This window comes from Apium graveolens, chromosome 4 (genome assembly GCF_009905375.1).
Source record: "Apium graveolens cultivar Ventura chromosome 4, ASM990537v1, whole genome shotgun sequence".
In the NCBI taxonomy this organism is placed as follows: domain Eukaryota; kingdom Viridiplantae; phylum Streptophyta; class Magnoliopsida; order Apiales; family Apiaceae; genus Apium; species Apium graveolens.
The window spans coordinates 270,264,680-270,267,874 of record NC_133650.1 but is presented as its reverse complement, the minus strand read 5'-3'; positions in this window follow the sequence as shown (position 1 = coordinate 270,267,874).

Genomic DNA, 3,195 nt, shown 5'->3' with positions numbered 1-3,195 from the left:
ATTCAATGGAGTTGATGGTGACATATTTGACAACATCATCAATTGCAAAACTGCCAAGGAAGCTTGGGATACTATACAGATTATCTGTGATGGCACTAAGCAAGTAAGGGGAAATAAGATGCAGCTACTCATTCAGCAATATGAGCATTTTCATAGTGAAGAAAGTGAGTCTCTCACTGACATCTTTAGTAGATTTCAAAAACTACTAAATGCTCTGAAGTTGCATGGAAGGGTCTATCAGATAAAAGACTCCAATCTTAAGTTCCTTAGATCTCTTCCAAAGGAATGGAAACTTATGACAGTCTCATTGAGAAACTCTCAAGATTACAAGGAGTTTACTTTGGAGAGACTGTATGGAATCCTGAAAACTTATGAGCTTGAAATAGAGAAAGATGAGAGGATGGAGAGAGGAAAGAAGAAAGGAGGATCCATTGCACTAGTTGCTGAGTTAGAAAAAGAGAAGGAGATGAAGATGGAAGCTGTTGAATTAACTTCAAAGGTCTGTGAAAACAAGGGAAAGGGGTTGGTAGCAGAAAATAAAGATTATTTGAGCCAAGATGACATGGAAGATATTGATGAACATCTAGCATTTCTTTCCAGAAGATTTGCCAAGCTCAAGTTTAAGAAGAACTTTGGAGCAGCCAAGCCAAATAGAAACATGGTGGATAAATCTAAATTCAAATGTTTCAAATATGGCTTGGCAAGGCACTTTTCCAGTGAGTGTAGAAAGTGAGATTCCAACAAAAAGAAGTTTGAGCCTGTGGATTATAAACAGAAATACTTTGAGTTGCTCAAACAAAAGGAAAGGGCTTTCATTACACAGGAAAATGACTGGGCAGCAGATGGTCTGGATGAGGATGAGGATGTCAGCTATGTCAATCTAGCCCTAATGGCCAAGTCTGATGAAACAGAGACAAGTTCTTCAAGTAATCAGGTAATCACCACTAACCTTGCACATTTATCTAAAGCTGAGTGTAATGATGCTATAAATGACATGTCTACAGAATTATATCAATTGTGTGTTACACTTAAGTCTCTTACTAAAGAAAATACTAAAATCAAAGAAAACAATTTGTTTTTAAGTGAGAGGAATAATGTGCTAGAGTCTCAGTTCATTGAATTTGAAATATTAAGAATTGAGTGTAAAATTGCTAAGGATGAATTAACTGAGTCCTTGAAGAAAGAAGAGATCTTGAAGAAGCAGCTTGAACGAGAACAGGAGGTGATTAAGGCATGGAAAACATTTAGAGATGTTCATGCCCAAATCACCAAAGTTCAAGGTATTGAGTCCTTTTGTGATGCAGCCTAGAAGAAGAATAAGGAGAAGCTGGAATCCAATTTGGTTGAAGGATTGCTAAGAGATGTAGACTCGACGGATGATGAGGGTCATCCGTCGGATAACAAAAAGGGTTATCAGTCGAGTGATATAAATCCTCATCCGTCGACTGTGAGCAAGCCTGTGAGTAAAGCCAAACTTGTCAAGTTAAATGAGAAATATGGATCAGTTTTCAAGAATTTTGTTCTAGGAGAATCCAGTCAAGTGAAGAAGGAGAAAAAGGCTAATGTTGGTCATATGACTGTCAAGCAATTGAGTGACAGACTGGAAAAGATTGAGGTTAAAACATAGGCTAAAAAGAAAAACAATAGAAATGGTAAAGTAGGAATTAACAAGCACAACAACTACACACCTGATAAATATGCTCCTAGAAAAATCTATGTCAAGTGTGGTAGTGCAAATCATTTGTCTGTTAATTGCAAAACTGCCATGCCTACTTCCACATCTGTGCCACCTCATTGTCCCAACATGAATGCCATGCCTTCTATGCCTATGAATGTTATGTCTACACAGAATATGAATGTACAGTTTGCTAATATGCCATTTGCACCTAATCCTTATTATGCTGCATTTAGTATGCCACAAATGCCATTTAGCATGCCTTACTGGAATAACATGTTTACAAACAGCATGCCATTTCCTGTTAATCAAAATATGCATGATAATTCTGTTGTAATGAATGGTTTCAAAGGTTCAACTCAAATGACTAAGGATGAATCTAATATCCCTAAGTCAAATGAGATAAAGCCTAAGAAACAGAAAAAAAAAGCTAACAAGGAAGGACCCAAGGAAACTTGGGTACCAAAATCAACTTGATTTGATTTTGATGTGTGCAGGGAAATAGAAAGGATCTATGGTACTTGGATAATGGTTTTTCAAGACACATGACTGGGGATTCTACCCTGCTCACAGAGTTCAAGGAGAGAGCTGGCCCAAGTATTACTTTTGGAGATGACAGCAAAGGTTCTTGTAAGTCATATGTCATAGCCTATTTGTATATTCGAGGATTCAACTCAACTCAAATAAGAATGTAATAAGTAAATAGTGGATCTACCGTCAGAGAGATCTCGCAAAGTAATATCTGTCAAAGGATTCAGAAACAAGGTTCATCTACAGACTTGAGGAGTTAATTTACTGGAAGAAGTTCAAGAAGTTGATCATGCCTCAGTGATATAAATCAAGATCGTGGATTTAATCAAGTGACAGAGATCTCGTTAGAGTATCATTTATTACAAGGATTTAATCAGAGTATCAAAGTCAAGACATGAAGAAACGTCACGGAAGTTAGTCACTCATGAACCAGACAGTACATCGAGTGTCAGCATTGAAGTGGCGGAATTGATTCATAAGTCTCAGTGATTTTCAGAAGATTGTCAGAAGAATGGATGCTGCTCAGGGTTAGTATTAATTCTCTATTAATTAATTAAGTCATATAATTTAATTAAGAAAATAAATTATATCTGCAAAGATTAATTTATTGATTAATTGAATTAAATTGATTAATTAATTTAGAATTAATATTGAGGATTTACAAGATTTTAATTGGTTTAAAATCTGCTTAAATTCAAAACAAGACAATTCATTTGAACTAGTATGACAATCGGTATGACAATTGATAGTCATACCGAAAGTCATGCCAATACATTTAATTGTCTTATTAAAATTTCTGTTTAGATTAAAATCTGTTATTAATTCAGCAAGACAATTTATTTGAACTAATATGACAATCGGTATGACAATCAATAGTCATACCGAAAGTCTTGCTAGTTCATTTTGATTGTCTTGCTAGTTGTAAATATTGTCATACCGAAAGTCTTGCTGGCCAAAGAGATTGTCATGCCAGTACATTTTTCAGTTCG